Raw genomic sequence first — 26,218 nt, forward strand, 5'->3', positions numbered from 1 at the left:
TTTGATTAGGTGTGGTAAAGGTGTGAAATGTTTCCCAAGAACAAACAATAGCCTGACCTGAATGGGCAGAGATGTCTCCTTGAACCTCCTAAAATATGCCGGGGCTTCCAGCATAATTTTTGACATTACACAGTCAAATCCCACTTTAGTGTCAAAGCCTGCTTGATGGGTCTGCTGGGTTTACATATAATACTTAAAGGCACACTTGAAATGCAGAGAACAGGATGGCAAAGCAATTCTTGCTTATCCACTTTCTGGGTGCTGATTAATCTTTCTTTGCCCGACTACTGCTATCTCTGGATTTTACACTTCACTCTGGGGACACTCTTGAAATGAAAGGAAACATGCCAAAACAGTCCTTGTGTAACTACTGTTTCGTTACTGAAAAATACTTCTTTTTGTTCTACCAGACTTCTGTCACTTTGTGTATAAGGATTACAATGACTCCCTCAAACTGGATTTTGGTGTTCAGTGCAGGAGGACACAAGGATTACCATACTACACTCCACAAATGCAACACTATCCCTCAGATCCAAAATTTAGTGTGGCCAAGGACTTTCATGATCTTGAAAATGTCCAGGTTGGCCCTGGGATCTTTTACTGGACTGGTTAGAGCTTGCCCAGGAGTCACTCACACCCACTTTCTTGTGCAAGGCATACATGTGGCATCTAAAGGGCAACCACTTCAGAGCACTCCTGGACCCAAGGAAGATCAGAAGAGCACTGATCCTACTGTCTGCGACTTGAGAAGAGCCCTGATCTCTCTTGTACCCAGGACAAAGAAGTTGATGCCAACTGCCATAATGCTGACCTCATGTTCCATATACAGGGTCACTACAAGATACAAGAGGCCTTTCCTGCAGCTGCCCAGAGGCAACTGGACCCGGACTGGACCCTGCTGATGGCCTCTTCCTGACACCCTGTGATTTTCTAAGTGCCTCCCCTGAAGTACTCATGGTCTTTAGAAGTGTGCTTCTGTGGTGGATTGGGACTTATAGGACTGAAGATGGAAAGTAAATGCTTTGGCCTGCACAAACCTAATTGTATCCGACCCGCACTCCATTGCGGTGAGGGGCAAATTGAGCCTAGGTCCCGGTCAGCAGCAACCATCGGCAAGTACATGCGTACGTACATACGTATATATATATATATATATATATATATATATATATATATATATATATATATATATATATATATATATATATATATATATATATATATATATTCCGCTCACTTCCCACCTTACTTCAGAGCACTCTTCGGCGGGTGCGGCAAGCGGCTGTGGGAGTCCGCTAACACATACAGCTCAAAGTCCTCGCCCAATCCAGTGGCAAAAATGAACCGCACTCACACGGGGGAACGTTTCAGGTAATCGCTTCTTTAATGGTATATAAACAGACGCGTTTCGGCTGGAAGCCTTCGTCGGTGTTTACTGCACCAGGAAGTTACATCACAGAAATAGTGTCAGTGCAATTGTGGACACAAAGAAGGGACTAATAACCCCAGAAAAATACGAGTGACATATTGGAATTCGTATTCTGCTAAACCTCCTACCAAATGCGGATTTTAGCATGCACAGGGTTCAAATAACATTTAGCCGTGTATCGGCATGTCTCCCAGTAATTGTCCTACTAGGAGCTTCCCGCGTCAGGTTACTTAACGTATTACGCATATATTGCAATAATCACTTTTCGTTCAATGACCAACTTATATGTAAAACCTGTTCTGCAGGAATTATACATCTAGCCGTGTATCGGCAACAGTCCCTTCTGCATTAACTCGTCCAACACTGCACTCTTTCTTATTCGGGGCAAAAAACATACAAACATATCCTATTACATATCCAATTCTTAAACGATACCCTCATATCAGTTTCATATAGGTTACTTCAATATCTTAAATACAGTAGCTAAGGTGAAACACCATGTCTAATCCTTTCTATGGGAGGCCTCCCATATTTCATTTCATATAAACCAACACCGTTCTCTATTGCAAAATTACAGAATCAAACATTAAATTTTAAAATCTCAAATTCCAAGAACCACAAAGGTCAACAATTCCATTAGTTGATTACAGTCAATGCTACTAAATGCATATGATAAACTATCGTATCCCATCAGTACTTCCTATCAATTTAGTGCACACCTATTTTAGTTCATTTTCCTAGATGGACCAGCAAATCCTCCCCACTATTCATGCCACCTGGGTGTTTAGTTCTTAAGTCAATTATATACCTCGATTCGAGGCGACGTAGCTTACGTAGCCGGTCACCTCCCCTGATGTTGAACGGGACAAAATCCAGTCCAAAAACCATCAGTTTGGTTCTATCCTTTCGATGTTGCTCGGCAAAATGCCTTGCCACCGGATAGGCCGGGTCCACCCTATCTATAGCTCTCATGTGCTCCAGTACACTAATTTTTAGTTCGTGCACAGTGCTCCCCACGTACCTGAGCCCGCATGGGCATATTAGGCAGTAGACAGCAAACGGGGTACTACAAGTAAGGATTTTGCTAATAGTTCTATTTTTCCCTGTGTCTGGAATTGTATAGGATAGGACACGCTTACTGCCGGCACAGGCTTTGCATTTCCCGCATGGGAAAAAGCCTTTCATATCCTTCAAAGTGCCGACTTTAGGCGGAATCTTTTCCAAGTGGCTCCTCACTAGTAGATCCTTTAATGATCTCGACTTCTTGAACGTTATGAGAGGAAATGGTGGTAAATCCTCTTTGATAACGGCATCTGTTTTTAAAATGTGCCAATTTTTTCGTAGAATCCTTTTCAGTTCATTGGATTCTGTTGAATATGGTGTGACCATTCTAAATTTCCCTTCCATCTTTTTTGTTGCACTGATGTCCCTGTCCTGTAAGAGTTTCAGTCTGGGGATTGTTCTCACTTTTGCTAGAGTTTTATCTAGATTTGCTTGCTCATAACCCCTCATTCTGAATCTTTTCATGCTCTCAGTTGCTGCTGCTTCAAAGTCTCGTTCCTTAGAGCTATTCCTTCGCAGCCTCAGTAATTCTCCATACGGTATACTCTGTACCAATTTGGGTGGATGGCTGCTATTGGCACACAAAATGGAGTTCCCTGCAGTGGGCTTACGGAAGAGGGCAGTCTGGATCCTTCCTTACTCAATGAAGACCTTTAGGTCCAAATAGTCCGCTGCCACCGGACTAATTGTTCCCGAAAAGTGTAGGCCATAATCATTGTCATTCAGGACATCCACATATCGACTGGCCTCCTCCACCGTCTCTTGCCACACAATGAAGAGGTCGTCGATATATCGATGCCACTGAATTACCCTACCTCCATAGGGAGTCTGCCCCGTTCTGGGCACCCGCTCCTCCCACCAGCCCACGAAAAGATTCGCGAAGCTGGGAGCAAAGCAGGTGCCCATCGCGGTCCCAGACGTCTGTCTGTAAAATTGCTCCTCGAACAAAAATATATTGTTCGTGAGGCAAAATTCTGCGAACTCCATTATCATCTTGTTGCGAGAACCGTAATTGACGCTGCTCTAGAAAGTGCTTCATGGCTAGTAAACCGTGCTCATGCTTGATGATGGTGTACAAGCTAGTGATATCTAGTACCATGAGCACATAGCTAGGATCCCAATTGATTGCAGTTATTTTATTCAGGAAATCTTTAGTGTCCTTCACATAGGACTGTAACTGAACAACAAAAGGAAAAAGATAATGGTCCACAAACATTGATAAGTGTTCGGTTAGTTCATTTACCAAGGAGACAATCGGTCTACCTGGTGGTTCCTTACTGTTCTTATGGAGCTTAGGGAGGTGGTAAAAAGTGGGAATGGTTGGATTCGTACTTCGCAAGAATAAAAATTCATCAGTCCCCAGCATACCAATGTCATACCATTTCCGTATCGTACTTTCATATAAGGTGACGCTATGGTTGTAGGCATCAACTGTTGTTGGTTGGTAATATTTCTGGTCCGATAGTTGTCGTACTGCTTCTTGTCGATAGAACTCCCTTGTCAGAAGGACCACGTTACCGCCCTTGTCCGACGGTTTAATTACAATTTTAGAGTCATTGGCTAGACCTTGTATTGCAGTTCTTTCTGCCACCGTTATGTTACTCCGTGGTGTCATGCCACCTTGTTTCATCCGAAATTTTAGGAGATCACTGACTACAGCCTCAGAAAATGCATCTATAGAGTCTTTAGGCATTTGGGGATTAAAAGAAGAAGAGGGTCTAAAAGGGCTTTCTTCCCTATCTTGATCTATGTGTTGGTTCAAGGCTCTTTGTACTGTAGATTCACTTGAATTCTGTGAGTCATCCACCTCATTTCCTAGTCCTTCCAAAGTCTCCAAACCTTTCAGATCTTTCCCCGTTAATGCATCTGTTGCTGTCAGTCTTTTTCCTTGCACTGTTTTTGGCTTTATCTGTGGTCTCAGTTTAAAATACTTATGTAACTTCAATTTCCGGATATAACAGAACAGATCAATGGGTGTCTGGGTAAACTCCATTCTGCTGCTGGGGCAAAAGGTCAGTCCAAATCTCAATATTTTCAATTCCACCTCCGACAGCTCCCTAGTTGTTAAGTTGACCACCGTCAGGCTCTCCTCATTGCTTAGCGTCTGTTGTTCTTCTTCTTGCTTCTGGTACTCCAATTGCGAGTTCTGCCTCGTCCTCTCCTATATATATATTCCAATTTCTTACAGAGCTCAACTCACACCCTCATTGTGCGTCAGTGAGCTCGTCTCAGCGATCTGATCTCACTGTTCGTTGTAATGTCATATTCTGTTTTACTATGAGCTCTGATCCCACATCCTCTTAATTTATAGCTGTGATGTGGGATCTTATACCTGCCTCGTGTCACTCTGAGCCTGTGATGTCACACCCTTTTCATGTCTCACACTGAACTCCGATCTCACACCCTCTTAGTCTCACTGAACTCTGCTCTCACTCCCTCTTCTGTTCAGAGAGCTCTAATCTCACACACTCTGCCAGTGTCACTTTGCTGTGATGTCACGCCTTTTTCATGCCTCACTGTGAATTCTGATGTTCCGCCATCTTTACTCTGCTCTCACATCCTCTCCATGTCTCAGTGAGCTCTGGTCTCACACTCTTTTCTTGTCTCTCAGCTCTGATCTCACACGCTCTTCATGACACTCAATGAGTTCTAATATCCAACCCTCTGTGTATCTTACAGTGACCTATGATCTCACACCCTCTTCGCCTTTGGGTGTCAGAGGCAGCTCTGGGTTTTTGATCTCTCACCCTCCTCTCCATGTCTCCCTATGAGCCGCAGTGTGCCTGCGAGGCCGTATCAGGTTCTTCAGCAGCACAAGGAATGCCGTTTCCTGGAAACATAACCACAGATGATTTGGGCGGTCGCCTGGCAACCTGGTACAACAGACTCCGGCAGCGCTGCGAAGTATCTACCCAATGCTGCAGTCGCTGCTCACGAGACCCGTGAGCATGTGTGAACACCGTTCAGGGTTGAGCCTCGGATGTCCAAACTGAACTCTTCACTCTCTACGAATTTACCCTGAATACTTACGTTATCCCGTTCGTTTGTGAACATCACTTGCATCTGTTGGCTCACGTATGTGTGCATTTTTGTCAGGATCATATTTATCGCAAGGTCCGCGCGCATTGCCACTCACTACTTCTGCTGCTCTTTCAATCAATCAATCATAGGCATTTATACCGCGCACTACTCACCCGGAGGGTCTCAAGCGCTTGTTTAAGTCTGCAACGTTTACTTGATGCTCATAACTAAGGTAACATTATTGAGGTACACACATGTAAGTACCTCCTCAAGTAACCCGTTGGTTGATAAGGAAAGCTCTTCTTATTCAGAGGCGGAGCGCCTTCAGTGAGGTTTGGTAGAGCTGAGATTGAGTTGGAGCCAATCGTATTCATCCTCTTCGTTATAATGTCCAACTTGACACAATTAGCCACGTTTCTGTTCATTTTACCATAGAAAAAAGAAAAAAAGCTGATGAGATTCATGCCAGGCTGTCCTAATAGCAATGCTGTTAGTAAGGACCGAGCAAAAAATGATTTTGGTTCACTATATGCTGTGGTTCTTTTGCCTAAAAGCCCAAGCATCAGCAATTGGTTCCACTAGTACCCTTTAAATTAATGTGGCACTTATCATCCCCACTAATTGTTTCTTGTAGCATTGCCCCCCCTCCCCAATTAGTTTATTTTCCGGTAATCCCATCAATTGTTTCCTTTCCGCATGCCCATCACGTGTTTACAGTCATTATGTCCCATCAGATATTGTTTACAGTATTGTACACAGTCGCTTGAATTATGCAGCAAGGGAAGGCCAAATTATGCGACAGTGTTGACTAAATGATGCTGCAAGAAAAGGAAAATTAGGCAACGTAAATCAGCATCTTTCTTCATTAGTTTGTCATTAAACATGGTAACACTTTCCAAGCAAATATTTCACCTTATTAGTCCTAATTTAAGACCCAAATACAGCTTTACGCAGTTGAAAGAAAGGCAGTCAACCTTTTGAGAAGGGCTTACCACTCACTATGCAGAGGCTCGTGTCACCACATTTCTAGTAACTTTTGATCCGAGCTAGAAACACCTTTTTTGTTAAAATCTGCAGAACATTTAGCATATGATGGATTATGTGGCAAATCCATAAGTATGCAAAAGGAGCCACCACAGAATTGCATAATTCCAGGAGCACTGATCATCTCTCATATGTTGTTGAGAATATTTATGCCTGAAGCCTTATTGCTCACAGTAATCTCAATCAATACTCATACGTAAAAATAGTGTGAAGGTCCTGGGCCTCTGATTTCTGCCGGTCCAATGAGTGTTCTTTTTAGAAAGCGAATTCCCTCACCCACCAAGGTGGCATGCTTCATCATTGCGTCATCTTCATGTTGGGTGGTGTGTTCGATAAACAACGGGCTCTAAACTGAGCCCTTTCTTGGCCCATGGACCCCCGATTTCTTTTCTTTTTAATTTTTTAGATTGAGCACTGTTTGAAAGAAATATAAAATTACCTGCAGTAAATTTACTGATTATTCTTTTATTTTCCTATTCCTTTGTCACGTCAAGGTTAAAATTAAGATGGGAGTTAACAGGAAGTAATCATTCGATAAGTCAACATTTTTCTTGCTCTTCTGCTCCTATGGCGACAAAGCGGTACAAAAGGGGGTGGTGATGGACCACCCCCCTTTGTACCGCTTTGTTTGCCATAAGTTGGCAGACTATGCTCAGACGTGAGTCCCTTGCTCACTTTGCCACTGGATTCAAGCAAGCCTGGCTTAAGACGGCTGCAATGCCAGAAACCGGTCCTAGGAAGCTTGTTTCCGGTCCAGGGAAGTCATGGCTTGGCAGTTCGGGCTGGACTGTTCCCATGAGGCACAGGGTCAGACTAATTTGCATATGGCCATGTCTGAACTGGGGTGGCAGAGTGGGCTAAAGAACGGTGATGGATTAAACCCAAATCTGTTGACTGGGTGTGAGAGTTTGATTGGTTCAGATGCTCCGTCCATCACCACCCCCTTTTGTACCGCTTCTGCTCCTATGGCCACGCGGTATTCGTCATACCTGTTTTATATACTCTAATCTAATCATCATAATCTATTCATCACCCTCTGAACTACTCTGTCTCAGTAGTAGGATAAACACTCAACAATGTGTAACACTATTCCCACAATTATTATAAGGTTCACATTGAACCTGTTATTGCTTTTTAGTTGTTTGGACCCTACATAGTTGGATCCAATCAATTGACTACAATCATCATAGCTGTCAGTTATTTACAGTATTTGTCACGTCTCTTATTTTCCACAGTGAGATCATCGTGTTGGTTATAGTTTACAACACTCATCATGCCCCCCCGCCCAGTTGTTTCCAGTAATCACGTCACATCATGTGTTTATTCTAATCGCATCCCATTAGTTATTTACCATATCCGTGTGTCCACTTGTTTGTGGTAATTGTGCCCCATTAAGTTATTGCGTACAGTAGTCTTGCCTTCTTTGGGTATTTCCAGTATGCACACACCATCAGTTGTCGGGTACTTTGCTAGTACTGAGATTCCTTGTTCCACCTAGAATCATACTTCCATCGGCTAGTTGTTGCGACAGTAAAAGATCACATCTGTCTCCCTTAGATGTTGGTGAACAGCCAAGTGTTTTATTTGTTTTTTATTTCCTAATAAATGATGCATCATTTTCTGAGTTGCTTAATGGCATGGAGATAAGTGTTTGAAATATCTTTTGAAGCTCACCACATAGAACCTGAGTATCGCACAACCAAACATAAGCATCAGTTATCATTTCCACTAGTATGACTCTATCTTGTGAAATAAGTAGACCTGGATAGGTGTTTCTATTAAACAGGTCTACCTTAGTGGTCCTTTCCATTAACAAGGTCCATCCTTCTTTTATTTACAGCTATCTTGGTCCATCAGTTTTCGTATGGCCCAACCATCTGTTGTTTACAGTAAAGTGGCTCACCCATTTATTATTTTCGGCGAGATGTCAATTATTTTTTCCTTTGGTAAGCCTCACCTATCTGTTGTTTACAGTGATTATGGCACATAAGGTATTGTTTCCATTGATGAGACACACCCATCTGTGGTTTACAGTGATCCAGTCACGTACGTTGTTTCCATTTAAAGCCCCCCTTTTTTCAGTGAGCCTGCCAGATGAGTTATTGTTTACATTGATCAGGGCCTCCCATTTGTTGTTTGCATTGATCGAATGATATAAGTTGTTTCCATTGATGATGCCCACCCCGTTGTTTACGTCGATTCTCTTACAGCAGTCTTTACTTCAGTTGATAAACCCCATCTTTTGTTGACAGCCATCCTGCCACATCAGTATTTTCCATCGATAAGATCCGTTAATATGCTGCTTACTCCATTTACCCAGTCATATCTATTATGATTTCTTGTAGTAACTCCCATCCTTCTGTTTGCTGCTATCTTGTGACCTCAGTTTTCATTTCCAATTATAAAGCCCACCTTTTTTATGCAGCAATCCGGTGGCACCCGTTATTATTTCCAGTAATTAGACCCACCCTTTTGTTAATTGCATTGATCCTGTCAAATGGGCTATCTTTTCCAGTTATTATGTCAGAAAACCATCTATTATGTTTACAATAGTTACATTCCCTTCTGTTAATGTTTTGGTTTAGTATGTTATACCTCACTTCTCCTTATTGCTTATGGTAATTAAAGTCCATTTGTTATTTTATCTTTGATCATACCCCCTTCATGGTACCAGTAATGCTTCAAACGTCTGAAAGTGAAGCCACATTATTGGGTATGCAGTTCGTTCTATATTCTTAAATAGATGCATTATTATCAGTTGACAGTAATATGGGAGTCCGATTTAGCTTCATAGCTAACTTTTTTAATTGGTGCATTCCATTTGTGCCCCCATTAATGAATTGCACTGTGTAAGTCCAAGCCACTTGTCATTAATTTCATCATTGACTTTACCTACTTATACAAAGAGCGTGTAGCCTCATATCTAGTGGGATGGGTTGAGGTGAAATAAAATTGCTACCTGGGCATATGATTGCTAGAGTGTGTGAGTTCGCAGGCCACGTATTCTGCTTGCTCCGTGTTAGGGACAGTGTGGCATGTTTGATCCGTGTTTTCATTGTTGTGTTTTGCTCTTTCTGCTTGTTCATCGTTGGGCTGTGAGTACTGATTGTATTTTCCCTTATTTGTCAGACCGTTTGTTCTGATTGTTCGGTGTTGAAACACATCTTGGAGTAATGTGTCTTGCTTATTCAGTGTTAGAGTGTGTAGGTTCTCGTTCTTTGTGTCCTCACTCAAGGTTCATATGTCTTCCTTGATCTGCATGTTTATCTCTGGATCATGTTTTATTTTTAACCAATAATATTGTGTCCGGCTTGTTCAGAGTCATTTTGGTAAACCACATGCTCTTTTTGTGCTGCCATTTTGTTGGCATGTGTACCCCGTATGGCTATAGTATTGGATGCGTTCCTTCTTCTACTTTGCCATTCTTAGAAGATGTATCCTGCTTGTTTTGCCTTCACTTTCAGGGAGGCATGGTTCTCTTTTTATTTTTATTAGTTATTGTGTGAATTCTTTGCACATCTCCCTTGGTGTCTTTATTCTAGTCAGTGGCCTTGTGTTCTTGACGTTATTCCCGTCTTTGTAGGGCACTGTATTTTCCTTATGCCTTTTCTTTGACAAATGTATTTGATTTGTGGGTTTGTTGACAGTCTCTTACATATTTGTCAGTTTTCTAGCCTTACGCTTTGTGTTTTCTTTTGTGTCTCGCTTTTTCAGTTTGTTCATCTGACTGCATGTAGCACATGTTTGGTGTGTTGTCTATCTGGGTTCTTTGGTGAATGTGTCAACTTGATGGGTCCGTCCTTAACCTCTTACGTGCTCGTGATAGAACCACTCCGTCACGAGCCACGGACGCGCTGTGCTGGTGACGGAGTGGTTCCGTCACGGCGCGGCCGCCCCGCGCACGCTGCAGGAATTCAGCGCCTGCGTGTACGTTCTATTGAGCGGGCGGGGCTGTGACGGAACCACACCGTCACAAGCACAGCGCGCTCGTGACGGAGTGGTTCCGTCACGAGCATGGCGGTGCCGCATGGACCCCCTCCCCCCAGCGCCGTGGAGGAATTACCGCGGCGGCCAAGGGGTTAATCATGTGATGCTTCTCCATGATGCTTGGCCTTAGTGTTCTCCATATTATTCGCTAGCTCATATTTCCTACTTGTTTTAGGTGTTCTTTAGGCTGGTGCCTTTGTATTCTTTGGTAACTTGTGTGATTTGTATATTGTTTGTCAGACATTGGGCCCTTTTGATCCTGAATGGTCTTTGTCAGGATATCATCCTTGCCTGTCATCCTTGTTCGCTAGTCAATGGTGTTTCACATGGAAGCTACTTAGAAATATTTATACTGCTTCAGCACAGCTACTTTTGACAAAATGGAGCACACACAGTAAATGCTTTTAGCGGGCTGTGTTGAAGATAGTGTAATTTGAAAATTATTAAACTGATATTATTTATCTTTAATCAAGAGTTAGAAAGTGGCAAAGCACTTTTAATAGGAAGAGTGTAGGGGTTTTAGTGAACAGTGATGCATGATGGGTGTAGTATATCCAATTAAAAGAGGATAGATAACGCATTCACATGGAAAACAAAAGTATACACATCAATCTAATGAGCTTTCTTGAGTATACAATCTGGTTATTTTTACAATGTCGATGTTTCAACCTCAACAATCAAATTGGTGGTCCTCTTCAGGACATAAAATCTTTAAGGTAGCCATAATTGAATGTTTCACAGAAAGTGATAAGTTGTAATTAATCAGTTTATCTTCTTTGATCATTATATCCGTCTTAAGTGTTTTCTTCGTAAGGAGCTATGCTGAACCTTGCAGGATTTGCTTGTTCATTGTTGTGACTTGTGTTGTATTGTGCTTTTTCTGAGTTGGGGTCCATTTGTCCTGCTTGTTAATCATCTAGGCTACATTTTGCCATGTTGGCTCTGCATGCATTGGAAGTTTGTCAAGTTGTACTGTTTCAGTGGTCAATGTGTCCTGCTTCTTCTGTTGATTCTTAAAACCCACGTGCTCTTCTTGTAAAGTGTGTTGTTTATCAGGGGCTTTGTTGTATTCTTCTTGCTCTTGTGTTCTTCGTTGGACTATCTGTCCTTTTTAGTTAGTTTAATGAACCATCTGTGCTGTTTGTTTGGCTTATTCTCAGTCAGGATCCCTTTGACCTTCTTGTACTTGTTTTTTTTGGCGTACTGTGGTTCCAGTCTGAAATGTTTTATGCCGTTCAACATGTCCAGTTCTCTGTGGTTTGTCATTTCACGTATCTTCCTTGTTTTTCTTCTTCCACAGTAAGTCTTATATCTCACACAATGAGAGCTTGGACATTTGTGTTCAGGGCTTGTGAGCTCAGCAGGCACATGGGCTAAGTGGCATTTGCAGACAAAGCTGCAACGTCAGCAGTTGCATTCAGGAGTTCAGGTGACGTGCACTGAAGCCGCACTCTTTTGTTTTACGTGAACCATGAACCTCGGTGTCCTGCATTTGCTGAACTTTCTTGGCGTTTAATTCGAGAACAAGGTCATTATCAAAACACAATGTTCATTCTTCCAAGGATGTTGTACACAAAAGACCACCAATAAAGCCTTTTCTCAGGGTCTCCTAGCAGTGTTTTTCGGGCAGTATCCCGAGAGGAGAGGGATACTGTAGTATTGTATTGTATTTATTATTTGTAACGCGCAACTGTCACCCTACGGGTATCCTGGCGCCACTGCCTGAAAGTATCCCGAAAGGAGAGGGGTGTCTTAGTTTTCCCACTGAATATTGCAAGGTCTTTGAACTGTTGCTGTGTAACTCAGTAATTGACTCCCTTGTACACTTTACTTTCTGAGGGCAGCAGAGGTGAGCAGTTAAAGCCATGGAGAAGAAGGGCTGTTATTAGACAAAGTAGAAGCGCCTCACATCTTCTGATGGATACTTGTACCTGCAGATTCCTCACAAATGTATTTGAAGTGCCAGACTGGATCAGGAAAAATAATAATTAGTAATCCTGCACCAGTAAGTGGCTACTAATGTCAGTTCCTTTTTTTCTATTCACTTTAAGGTAAATCCTGAGTTGCTCTCTGTTCGAAAATTGTCCTACTACATACCTTGTCTCTCAGTGCTTTTGCATAATGACCCCCTAAAAAGCGATCAGGTGGCGTAGGAGTCATTCCTGCTGTTTCAGGGACTCTATATGGGGTTCAAGCAACGCCTTCCAAGGAGTCTGTACAGTTTACATGCCCCTTCCTGACCACATCACCACTTACCAGCACATTATATATAGTTCATCTTTTCAAGATCCAGTCTGGTGTCTGGAGAATCTTTAAATGGTGAGAAATCTGAAGATAGACACAGAGTATGCACCAGAAACATTTTTACCAATGATAAGTAGCTTAGTATTCTGGAGCTCATTGTTCTTAAAATACAAGTTCGAGGCATATGGGCTGCAGACCACACACAGGTGTAGAGATCACCATCTGGTGTTGGGCCCGGATGATTACACTTTGTGTTGTCTTGGAAGAGTCTTTGTTTGGTAGATAACTCCTCCTGTAGAGCAGAGTGCGCATGGGCATCGACTCCATCCTCAGATTGTTTTTTTCCGCCATTGGGCTCAGATGTGTCTATCGTTCGGTCCCGTTACCCATCTCCTTTCGACTTCCAGTCGTACACCATACCATCGGTTTCGTCTTCGATAGTAATTCAAGTTACCACCGTCAAAGAAAGGCTTGCGCTTCTCGATTCCAGCGTTCGTCTGGGCTGTCTGGCCCAACTGCGCCATTGGGCCTTTGGCTCATGGAAAGCACACCCTTCAAGAAGTGCCCTCAGTGTGGACACAAATTCCCCCACACTGATCTACATGAGGTTTACAATCTGTGCTTGTCCCCAGAGCACGAGAGTCGAGATTGTCAGGCCTGCTCTTCGTTCCGGTCCAAGAAAACCATCAGAGACGGTCGAGCTCGAAGAGTCATGGCGCAGTTCTCTTCATCGACCCCAGATCTCATCATAGACGAGGCTCCTATCGATCTAGAGTCCGAAGAACAACAGCAGAACAACATTGTTTCCGAAGCAGAGGATTTAGCTTCTGGAGCCGAAGGACAATCCGAAGACAACGATCTTCTACCAGCTAGTCAACAGGTCGCGAGTACAAGCGTCGACCCTGTTCACACCCCCATACCGGGACAGCCTTCGGTTCCACCTCCACGTCCAGGTGCACACCGACCAAAAACTACCGCCGCCCCGCCTTCCGGCTCTGCAGCGAAGAATCCAAAACAGCCTCCAGGCGACTCAGGCTTGAGTCAGTCTGTCGGTCCCGACAAGCAAAAGGTCCTCAAACCGAAACTTACTCCGGCACAGAAGCAACCCTCGGTACCGAAACCGGACGAGCCGAAAACAAGCTCGGCACCGAAAACAGTTCCCCAAGCCTATCGAACCGAAGCCAACTCCAGTTCTGAAAAAAGTCGATCCAAAGTCCACCTCGGCACCGAAACACACTTCGGCACCAAAAGTTGTCGATCCCAAACGTGCTTCGGAACCAATAATTCCAGATCCGAAAAGCTCCGATCCGAAAAATAGGCACAAAATCAAATCTTTGGAACCAAAACCAAGATCTACTCCAAAGCATACAATAGACACTGCAAAACCTTCCAAGCAATTCGGCCCCAAGCAAGACAAGTCTGTGCCGAAAAAGGATAGTTCCACAGAAGAGCTTTTCATCCCAGATCCAAAACAAAAGACTCTTCGTATTCATCCAAAGACTGGACATATAATTACAGTGCCTGAAAAGAGGAAAATGGACTCTCTCAAGCCACCTCCAGTTCCTCACAAAAAACATGTTCAAACTTCCCCCCATAAGAATTCCTTCACCACTGCCAGAGATACCACTCGACATTTCCCCTGCACACTCACCATCTACCACGCACAGCCCTGCACCAGAGGATGATAATGATGAGGATAATTATTCACAAGGGGTAGAAAGTGAGCAACACATAGATGAAACAGACGACCCAGACAATATTCCTGGGCCATCAGATGATCCCTGGGAAGATTATAACCCGCCAGATGCACCAGATCTGCTACAAGATGATGCATATCCTTCTAGGCCATCTTCTCCAGATGACACTATAGGGTTTATGCAGCTTATTCATAGGGCAGCCACCTTTCATGGGGTGGATTTACACACAGATCCAGTAGAGGAAGACTTCCTTATGGCTACATTACTGTCATCACATAAAACCACAACCACATTACCAATACTTAAGGGAGTGGTAAAACCTGAGGTATTCAAGAACCCTGTCAGAGCCAGGGTAATTAACCCCAGACTAGAAAAGAAGTATAAAGCGGATCCAACTGACCCAGCATACATTAAAGGCCAGTTGCCATTAGACTCATTAGAAGCTAGGAAAAGAGCTAACTCGCAGACAATAGGGGATGCTCCTCCCCCTGATAAGGAGTCCAAGCTTTTAGATGCTTCAGGAAAACGCACCATCTCACAAGCAGCCAATGTCTGGAGAATTGCTAACACTCAAGCATTGTTAGCAAGATGTGATCAAGCTCATTATGATGAGCTAGAAACACTTATGCAACATTTACCCGAACAATATAAAGCCTGGACTTCTGACTTAATACAAGAAGGCAAGGCCATTACCAATTCCTCAATCCGTTGTGCGTTAGATACTGCAGACACAGGCTCTAGAGCAATAAATACAGGAGTACTGTTACGTAGACATGCCTGGTTACGCATCTCAGGGTTCAAACCAGAGGTACAGGCCAGTATCCTGAATCAACCTTTTGACCAGCAACATCTTTTTGGTCCTACAGTTGATAATGCACTAGAGAAAATCAAAAAAGATACGGACACAGCAAAATCCATGGGAGCCCTACAAACTCAGACTCCCCTAGTGTCCTTTTTGTTGCTCCTCTTACAGGGGAGCCTCTAAAGGTTTTCAAACAGACGCCTCCTCTTCTTATAAAGCGCCCACCCAATCCTGGCCCAGTAGAGGTTATTACAGAGGAGGATATAGAGGTAACAACAATAAAGGTAGAGGCAGAGGTAACAACAACCGCAATGCCTCCACTCCTAAACAGTGACTTCCCTCCCCTCCCCCCAGACCATTCCACTACTGTCAAGGGGAGATTACAATAGTTCCTACCTGTCTGGACCTCCATCACCACAGACAGGTGGGTAAGACAAATAGTTCAGTCAGGTTATTTCCTGGAGCTCACTTCCACTCCTCCAACAATACCAACCCTGACAGTGTCCCATTTCACCGCAGCATCTCACTCTCCTAAAACAAGAGGTTGCATCTCTACTGCAAAAGAATGCAATAGAACCAGTCCCAAAACACCATCAAAACACAGGAGTTTACGCCCTATACATCTCATCCCCAAAAAGGACAGTTCCCTCAGACCTATGCTAGACCTGAGGCCCCTAAACCTTTACATACACGATCACTTCCATATGGTCATATTACAGGAAGTTCTGCCTCTGTTAAAACAAGGTGACTTCCTTGTCTCCTTAGATCTCAAGGACGCCTACTTCTACATTCCCATCCATCAAGCTCACAGAAAGTACCTTTGGTTCGTACTAGACGGTCAGCATTACCAGTTAAAAGTACTCCTTTTCGGAGTAACTACAGCACCTCTAGTATTCACAAAGTGTCTAGCAGCACACTTAAGAAGGGACAACATCCATGCCTTCCCATACCTAGATGACTGGCTAATAAAATCCAAGTCATACCACCAGTGCGTGCAGCACACACATCTGACCATCTGTCTGTTACACAAGCTAGGCTTCACAGTAAATCAAAACAATTCACATCTCCAACCATCCCTGTTTCAACAGTATCTGGGTGCCACAATAGATACCTCCAAAGCAATTGCATCCCCCAATCCAGCAAGGATACAAAGTATGCAAGCTCTTATACAAAAATTCCAGCCGCAACACTCCCTACCAGCTCGAGTGTTCATGCAATTAATTGGAATGATGGCATCTTGCATCTTCTGTGCCACTCGCAAGACTCCAAATGCGCCCCCTGCAAGAGTGCTTAGCTAGCCATTGGAACCAGGCTCAACAACCAATAACTGATCTGGTGGTGGTGGACGACCGGACACATCGCTCTCTGTAGTGGTGGAACACCAAAAACCTTTCAAAGGGCCGGCCGTTCATAGAGCCAGTTCCACAAGTAGTGCTAACCACAGATGCATCTCTCACAGGATGGGGAGCGCATTTGGAAGAACACACAGTACAGGGCACATGGACACCACAACAAAAGCTACTCCACATAAATCATCTGGAGTTGCTAGCAACTTTTCTAGCTCTAAAATCGTCTCAAAATTACCTATCAGGCAAGGCTGTATTAGTCCGTACCGACAATATGACAGCCATGTATTACATCCAGAAACAGGGAGGAACACACTCCTTACAGCTCTCCCGGCTGGGGCAGAGCATATGGAGGTGGGCCATTCCTCAAAAAATCTTTTTGTTAGCAGAACATCTACCAGGAGTTCACAATCAAGTTGCAGATCTGTTAAGTCATCAAAGACAACAGATACACGAGTTGGAACTTCATCCTCAAGTTCTTCTACCTTTCTTTCACAAGTGGGGCCAACCAGACATAGATCTGTTCGCCACACACCGCAACTCCAGCCGCCGCCGGCAGATCAATCAATCAATCAATCAATCAAGAAATTTGTATAGCGCGCTACTCACCCGGAGGGTCTCAAGGCGCTTAGGAGAGGGGGGGTCTGCTACTGCTCGAACAGCCAGGTCTTGAGTTGCTTCCTGAAGGAGAGGTGGTCTTGGGTCTGACGGAGGTGAATGGGGAGAGAGTTCCACGTCTTGGCTGCCAGGTAGGAGAAGGATCTTCCTCCCATGGTCGTCCTTCGGATGCGTGGAACCGCTGCGAAGGCGTGGCTGGTCGAACGAAGCTGGCGGGTGGGAGTGTAGAAGGTCATGCGGTTGTTGCGGTACCTGAGGCCCAGGTCGTGGAGGGCCTTGTGTGCGTGGGTGAGGAGTCGGAACGTGATTCGCTTGTTGACGGGGAGCCAGTGCAGGTCTCTCAGGTGTCCGGAGATGTGGCTGTGACGGGAGGTGTCCAGGATGAGTCGTGCGGAGGCGTTCTGGATGCGTTGGAGTCTCTTCTGTAGTTTGGCTGTGGTTCCGGTGTAGAGGGTGTTTCCGTAGTCCAGTCGGCTGGTGACGAGTGCCTGGGTGACCGTCTTCCTGGTTTCGGTGGGGATCCATCGAAGGATCTTCCGGAGCATGCGTAGGATGTTGAAGCACGAGGACGAGACGGCGTTGACTTGTCTGGTCATCGAGAGGGAGGAGTCCAGGATGAAGCCCAGGTTGCGAGCGTGGTCCGTTGGTTTGGGTGCGCTGCCCAGGGCCGGGGGCCACCAGGAGTCGTCCCAGGCGGAGGAAGATGTTCCCAGGATGAGGACTTCCGTCTTGTCTGAGTTGAGTTTCAAGCGGCTGTTCTTCATCCACTCGGCAACTTCTTTCATCCCTTCGTGTAGGTTGGTTCTGGCGGTGGCTGGGTCGTTGGTGAGGGAGAGGATCAGCTGAGTGTCGTCGGCGTAGGAGATGATGTTGAGGTTGTGTTGGCGTGCGATGGCCGCGAGAGGCTCATGTAGATGTTGAAGAGGGTGGGGCTGAGTGATGATCCTTGTGGTACGCCACAGATGACTTCGGTGGCCTCGGATCTGAACGGGGGGAGGCGGACTCTCTGGGTTCTTCCGGCGAGGAACGAGATGATCCACTCCAGAGCCCTCTCTTGGATTCCGATGTTGCTGAGGCGTTGAACTAGGGTGCGGTGGCAGACAGTGTCAAACGCTGCGGAGAGGTCCAGGAGGATGAGGGCCGCTGTTTCCCCGCTGTCGAGCAGGGCTCGGATGTCGTCAGTGGCTGCGATGAGGGCGCTTTCGGTGCTGTGGTTGGCTCGGAAGCCGGACTGCGAGGGGTCGAGGGATCTGTTCGTCTCGAGGAGGCAGCAAGCTGACGGTTGACGGTCTTCTCGATGACTTTGGCAGGAAACGGGAGGAGCGAGATGGGGCGGTAGTTCTTGAGGTCGGTGGGGTCTGCTGATGGTTTCTTCAGGAGGGCGCTGAGTTCGGCATGCTTCCAGCTCTCCGGAAGGTGTTGAAGGAGCAGTTGATGACGTTTCGGAGTTGGGGTGCGATGACGGTGGCGGCCTTGTTGAAGACGTGGTGGGGGCATGGGTCAGTTGGTGATCCGGCGTGGATGGTGTTCATAGTGTGGATGGTGTCTTCGGTGCTGAGCGGGGTCCAGGCTCGGAGGGTGGTGGTAGGGATATCCACACCCATTGTCCAAAGGCAATGCGATATGGATGAGTTGGTCAAACAAATTTGCGTACGCTTTTCCACCTCTCCCTCTAATTCCGTTAGTGATATGCAAGCTACAGCAACATTCCTTCACATTGATTCTCATAGCTCCAACGTGGGCAAGACAACCGTGGTACACCACACTACTAGAACTCCCAGTAGTACCACATCAAAAATTAAAACTCTCTCCACATCTACTGACACAGAACCATGGAGAGATCATGCATCCAGACCCCATGCAGCTCAACCTAGCGATTTGGCTCCTGAGGATTTGGATACCTCAATCTTCCGCCTGGTTGCATGAATGTTATAAAAGAAGCTAGACGTCCCACCACTAGAGCATGCTATGCAGCCAAGTGGAAAAGGTTTGTTGTGTATTGCACAAATAACAACATTAACCCACTAGATGTTTCTATCCAAAACATCATATGTTACCATCTCCATCTACAAAGATGTAGTTTGGCGTACTCCTCAATCAGGTTACATCTTGCTGCTATAGCAGCTTACCTTCAAAACAGACAACATCTGTCATTACTTAGAGTACCCGCCATCAAATCATTTATGGAAGAACTCAAAAGAATAATTCCTCCCAGGATACCATCCTCCCCTATATGGAATCTAAATATTGTTCTCACTAGACTTATTGGTCCTCCATTTGAACCCTTGCATAAGTGTGAATTACAGCTCCTTACATGGAAAGTTGCTTTTTAATTGCTATTACCTCACTCAGAAGAGTAAGTGAGATCCAGGCATTAACGATTCAAGAACCATTCCTACAACTCCATCACAACAAAGTGGTTCTTAAAACAAACCCGAAATTCCTTCCAAAAGCCATTTCACCGTTCCACCTCAATCAATCTATTGAGTTGCCAGTATTCTTCTCTCAACCACAGACTGTTGCTGAAAGAGCTCTCCATACATTAGATGTAAAAAGAGCACTCCTCTACTACATTGATAGGACAAAACCATTTCGTAAAACAAAACAATTATTTGTGTCCTTTTCTCCTCCACATAAAGGTAATCCCATCTCAAGGTGGATTGTTAAATGCATTCAAATTTGTTACCAAAAAGCAAAACACACTCTATCCATTCCCCCTCGGGTTCATTTCACCTGTAAATTAGGGGCATCTATGGCATTTCTAGGAAATATTCCCCTAGATGATATCTGCAAAGCAGCTACATGGTCTACACCACACACATTTGCAAAACACTACTGTGTAGATGTGCAAGCAAAACAACAAGCTAGTGTGGGCCAGGCTGTACTCTAGACATTATTTCAAACTACTGCAACAGATACTGGTGGTCGCCGCTAAGGGAAAGAACTGCTACGCAATCAATGCACTAGTGTGTGGTCTGCAGCCTATATGCCTCGAATGGAAAATGCTACTTACCAGTATGCATCTGTTCTTGCCATGTAGGGCTGCAGAGCCACACACGCCCACCCACCTCCCTGGCTCCTATATCTATTCCAGTATTATCTTAACCCCTTCCGCGCTCATGACGAGCTGAGCTCGTCATGAGTTGTGCCGCTCGCACGCTCATGACGAGCTCAGCTCGTCCTGTAACGCGGCTTTTTGAAAAAAGCTGCGCAGCGCAAAAATAGAAAGTAAAAAAGTAAAGTCCACATTTGTAAAGCGCACAATCACCCGTAAGGGTCTCTAGGCGCTGGGGGCCGTCGGGAAGATTAAGCGAGCTATTGCCCAGAGTCACATGGTGCTGGGCTAACCTGCCGCCGGAGCCGGGGATCGAACCGTGGTCCCCAGATTCCAGCATCAGTCGCCCTGGCCGCGGCGCCAAAATAGCCGCCGCACGCATGCGGTTAATTAGATACACAAGACATGGACATCTTTTTCTGTACTCCTACAACTCCATCACTTCCCCAATGGCGAAAAACGATCTGAGGATGGAGTCGATGCCCATGCGCACTACGCTTACAGGATGAGTCATCTACCAAACAAAGACTCTTCCAAGACAACAACAAAGTGTAATCATCCGGGCCCACCACTAGATGGCGATCTATGCACTAGTGTGTGGCTCTGCAGCCCTACATGCCAAGAACAGATGCATACTGGTAAGTAGCATTTTTCTTTTGGATCTTCTATACTGTGTATCTTTGCTGCAGATAATAACAAGTTCTCTAGCCAGTGTTACCTGTTGGCTGGATATTGGGTAAATTTTAAAAATGTTATGACCTTCAGGCTCTTTGTATGGGTTTTGTTTCCGGGGTAAAAACAAAGAGGATGAAGGGCAAGGAAAAAAAGCCACAAAGCTGCCCTCCCCACTGTCAATCCAGGAATGGCAAAAAACTGAGTGCGTTGTCTCTGGGACAGTGCATACTGATTTCTCATGATTCGTTGTATTTTTGAACTTTTTTTGTGCATATTATAATTCTTCACTCAATAGTGAAATTAAAAAAATAACTCACTTTATATCATGCAGGTCTAACGAATTCAAACAGATGTTACACTATCACCCTGCATATAATCACAAAATTATATACAGTACCACATGAGCCAAGAGAGTGGTCGTTGCCCGTATCTATCCACCTATTTTCTGGAATGACATCTCCATATCCGTCAGGACCTCCCCTTTTCTGCTGCTACTTGTGAAAGAGCAGCAGACTCACCGATTTAAAGATCAGTACAACATGACGAAGTAACAATCTACAGTCACTCTCAGAACCCAGTTACACCTCCAATCACTTATTAACTATGTTTTCCTGAATAGTGCTCTGCTGTCTTTCAGCTTGATTTATGCTCTAGAAATACTGCATAATTGCATAAATACATAAGATGATCTGCAACTATTCCGAGTTTCCTGATAGTGTTGTCTACGCTACCATTTTAATACCTGAATAGGGTATCACAGAATAGTTTTTTCTTGGCCACAACTTTTCTCCTTAACTGATTTTGCACATGTAAAGCACTAATATTGCTTCCTTCTACCAGCACACCCCAGCTGTACTTTTCCTCTTACAATTCAGTACATACAGTAGATGGCTCCTAATTTTTCAAAAATAAACCAGTTCCTTCTACTTTTACATCATTTTGTATTGTTAAGTTTTTGGCTGGCACCTTCGATGAGTCAACTCCCAAAGTAGAATGAAGATTGTTGGACAGACAGAAAAGAGCATTTTGAAGCCTTCACTTTCGTTTTTGTCCTTCCTCTCACATTCTGCTGCTTGCTTGAATCCATGTTTTAATTTATACTAGTCTAGAGTCCGGCGTTGAAAGTATGACCAATTTTGCCAAAGACCTGCCTGCATTAGTATACTACATAGAAGCTGTGGGCTGGGTGTTGCATTGCTGTCTGCTTCCTCGTCTTTCAGCTTCTAATAAAGGTAAATCCTGCACACCAAAAGTGATCATGTTGTCCAAAAAGAGATCGTCTACTAGATCAGTAAGGGGTGAACAATTTATAGAGGTAGTTGTAGGAAACTGGGCTTTTGTTGCAGTACCCCCTCACTTTTTGTCTGGTTTATGATACAACTTTGACTGACATGTACTGGGTCCCTGCTAACGGAACTTCCAGTACCAGTGTTCTTTCCCTGAAAAAAGTAAAAATTGTTTACCTAATTGGCCAAACCTTTAACATCCTCTCTAAGACCCTAGTAGTTGGTACCCTGGGTACCTAGGGCCTAAGGTACTGAATAGGGCCCCTAATAGTGTCAGCATGAATTGTGCCACCCTAGGTGACCCCTCACCAAGCACATGCAAAACTGCCATTGTAGGCTGCATGTCTTGGTACAGACAAAAGTGATAACACAACATGTCACACATCCCTGTGAGCTATGTCTCCTACCTCTGCATGTAATACTTGTAAGTCGCCCCTACAGCAGGCCTGTCAGCCCTAGGCCAGGGTGCTTAGTACTACATGCAAGGGAATACCCGATTGAGCAGATATGCCCCTGTACTGGTCAGTTCAATTACTGCCAGAACAAGTGACCAGGGAAGCCATTTTAGAACTTGCTGGACGTTGGTGAAGACTAGTAACCCACCTACCAGAAGACTTCACTGCAAATAGCAATGTTTGGTATTAAACATTTCATATTGGCAATCCTGTACTGATGCCAGTGCATGGTTTACCACTACAGGCACTCAGACGGCACCTTAGACGTGCCCCCTGAAAACCTACTAGCCTCTGGTATCCTTGTTGACTGGTTTCTACCAGCCTGCCACCTGAGACGCTGTTTTGACCTTCTAGGGCGAGAGCCTTCTGCTCTCAGGAGACCCAGAACAAAAGCCTGCCTGGGAAGAGTGTGTAACACCCCCTCCCACATGATGACCTTCTGATTAGCCTCCTTTGGCTGGCGAGCTTCAAAGAAGCTGCTACCTTTGGGTTGCGAGTCTGGCTCCACTCAAAGGAAAGGAAGACGCCACCCCTGTCCAGAGCCCCCGTGGCACCTGGACAGGCTGGAAAATTAGCTAGTCAAGTAGGCGTGCCATCTCCAGGCTAGTACTACCCCGAAGGTGGGCTACTGTCACGTGGACACAATTTGTCACAAGTAGCCATCCCCTTACGCCCCTAAATTTTGTATTTAGGGAAGTCCCTGGCATCAGAGAAGAAGATCCTGACGGCCTATGAGGAAGAAGGACACGAAGAGACTCTGAAGTAGAAGAGCACCTGACTTGACCCCAGCCCTGCTGCCCTGTCTGCCGTTCTCTGTCGACCCTGCGCTAAATACGACTTGTCCTGCAGCTGAGTGAACCCAAAACCTGGGAGGACTGACTGCCTTCAATAAAGACCAAGACCTCCTGAAGAACAGTGGAACTGTTCCCTGCATCCTGCAGAAACAACAAAACAGAAGACTCTAAGGCCTCCGGAACTGCTAAAAACCTACAGCTGAAGCCACTACTGCACCCATCGCCCCTGGCCCGAGTTGAAGTGGGTCACCAGTGCCAACAAGGTTCCTCAGCCCTTCAGATTTTGAGTCCATTGTGGTCTCCCCACTCGTGGACTCCTCGGCTTCGCCTGCAGCCTGTACATGCAGGCTCCCTTGACTGCGACTGCTCCGGGTAGAGAAACCGGACACTTAAAGACAACTATTCATCTGTTGTCCCGGGCCGTAAACAAGAGGACCCCAGGTGTCTCTACATTCGCGAGCATTGCAAGTCTTCAACCCCCCTGTTGATTCAATCCGACTGGCTTCTTAGCCAGAACTTGCAGCCTCTTTTTACAGAGACCGATCCCCATTGAAACTTGTTGGGCACCGTATGCTGATTTGCACCCTGCACATAGCCGCCCTCTTGCCACTGGTGGGGTACTGCTGGTGCTGCCTTGGACCTTTCCCACCACTCACCTTAACTCCTGGAGATTGGTCCTGTAATTCAAAGTACTGTATCTTTTTGCAGAACTTGTTCTTCCTTTCATAGGATAACATTGCACCTTGCCCACTTTTTTAAAGTGAAAAGTTTATCTACGAAAACGTACTTACCAGAACGATTTTTCTCTGATGCCTAAATATATATAAAGTTTGCTTGCTATTTTTATAAATTGGCCTGGATCTCCTTCTTGAGTTGTGAAGTAATTTATTGATCATTGCGTGTATTTGCAAATGTCATTCACTCCTCTGTGTTAAGCCTAAGGCTACTCGACAACACTACCCCCGAACAGAGCACTTTAGGAGTGCATGGCAAGTCTAGCCTACTTATAAGGGAACCCCTGGACTCTTTACGTAGTATACCAGATTTCTGATACATCACATAAAGAGCCAGCTTACTACAGTAGTCCTGGTACAATGCGGTGTAGATATTTAGGAACAAAGCGTAGAGTTTTGAAACTTGCTCTTGAACTGGGAGTTAGTCACTGTTGTTGCAATGTGGTTATGGAGTTTGAGACCAAACAGGAGTCAACTAGCCTGTTTCTGGACTCTGAGTTTAACGAGGCCAGTGTAGAGCCTCTTGCAGCAGTTCAGTTGGAGAATGACAACGGGTAGTACGAGAATGATTTTCTGAGATACATGAACAAATTGTAGAACTACATGGGGCAGTTGTAGGTGATGCAAGGCTGATTTTGAAATTGTATTTATTTGAGAGTTGAAGGAGAGAATGCTACCAATCAACAGCCCCACATTGCAGATTTTGTTTACCGGGGCACATGGGTAAAGCAGGCCTGTATTCAGAGAAAAAAAGAGATCGATGGATTGCTTGAATTGACCTAATTCACTGGTATTTACTCTAGCCAGGCTCTAGTCTGTGTTTTTGGGTGCACAGGGCCCATGAGCAGAGTTCTGAGTTTTTTCCATTGTTCATAGAGGGCCGATTTTCTAAAACAATTGGTACAACCGAGATAAGCAATGAGACACTTTATGTGGGGTTCCAGAATCATCTTATAGTTTGGCTATACATCTTAGATCAGTTATCAGCAACGAGCCAGAGAGTAACCAGGAGCTTAGGGGAGCCTCTATTGTTTGCTCGATGCTTTGTGGTTTTAGTCTTGATTGTCTGACTTTTCCATTACCATAGCTGGCCAGGAGTATTGCCTTTTCAGATTGACATAATGCTCAGCAGTGGTCAACAATTTCTTAACCGCATGCGTGCGGGCGGAATTCCGCTCACACGCTGAGAATTTGTAAAGCGCATGTTACATGACGAGCTGGGCTCGTCATGAGCGTGCGAGGAGGCTACCTCATGACGAGCCTAGCTCGTCATGAGCGTGGAAGGGGTTAAAACGCATTGTGGACCGGACAAATTAACACTTGGGTCTGCAACTACTAGCTGTAAATGGATGCACTTATCTATACGTTTGCTATTGAACAAATTAATTTTCATTTAACAACCTGTGGGCGTATGTTAGGTGGCCGCCATGTAACATAATTTATATGGGCATTTTTTGGTACACCTGTTCTGCTGCAAGTAATCCTGGGTTTTGATGACACATGGATTTTTGGTGAGAGCAATGTTGGGCATAATTCCCGGAGAGAAGAGTGGCTAAGTAATCAGGCGTGTTAAAGTGAAACATTCACTCATTGCCCCGGACAGTGGCAGAAACTCTGATTAAGGGAGATCAAGGAGATGAGAATAGAACAATGACAGCATGGTGTGTACAACAAACTGCGCTAGAGTGGACACTCTGGAGTCGAGGGGTTGAAGGTATGTTGAAATTAGTTGTAATTGATATTTCTCTAGTGAAAACCTAAGATTCCACACAAAATAATGTACTTTTGCTCGTGATTGAAAACATTTTTTTTGCTTACTGTTGGCTTCTGTTGTTCGCTCTTGGATTTTTATTATAAGAGTTGGATCCCTTTGTGCAGAGATAGTCTTGCCTAATAATGTTACTGTCCAAGAGATGAGCTGCTCTCAAGGTTATGCTATGGAGGTATTGGTGCTGTTGAAACCATGTCT

The 26,218-nt window shown here is 44.9% G+C and overlaps 1 protein-coding gene across 3 annotated transcripts in view; it reads left to right on the plus strand.

The window, feature by feature from the left end:
- Positions 1–26,218, plus strand: part of SIK3 (SIK family kinase 3) — a 739,490-nt gene that overhangs the window by 99,306 nt on the left and 613,966 nt on the right. The gene's annotated exons all lie outside the window — the stretch shown is intronic.

The sequence above is a fragment of the Lissotriton helveticus genome, chromosome 3_1, assembly GCF_964261635.1.
Source record: "Lissotriton helveticus chromosome 3_1, aLisHel1.1, whole genome shotgun sequence".
In the NCBI taxonomy this organism is placed as follows: Eukaryota; Metazoa; Chordata; class Amphibia; order Caudata; family Salamandridae; genus Lissotriton; species Lissotriton helveticus.